Source organism: Palaemon carinicauda, chromosome 21 (assembly GCF_036898095.1).
Source record: "Palaemon carinicauda isolate YSFRI2023 chromosome 21, ASM3689809v2, whole genome shotgun sequence".
NCBI lineage: Eukaryota > Metazoa > Arthropoda > Malacostraca > Decapoda > Palaemonidae > Palaemon > Palaemon carinicauda.
In genome coordinates, this window is record NC_090745.1 from 606,353 (window position 1) to 606,593 (window position 241).

Below are 241 nucleotides of genomic sequence, written 5' to 3' on the forward strand. Positions count from 1 at the left end.
ATTCAAGAGAGGAGGGGGGGGGGGTAGGGGTCTTAAAGCAGGGGGAATAACATGCAAGTATACATTTAAAATTACCACAAACTTGCCAGGGTTGTGATGGCTTATCGGATATGTCCCTGTCTAGCGATTTGTAGGACTGGGGTTCAAGTCTCACTGAAGCCTCAATTGTTTCTAGTAGTGCCTGCAACCTCACCCAGCCATTGCCTGACCCTCCCTGGTCCTAGCTTGGGTAGAGAGGGGA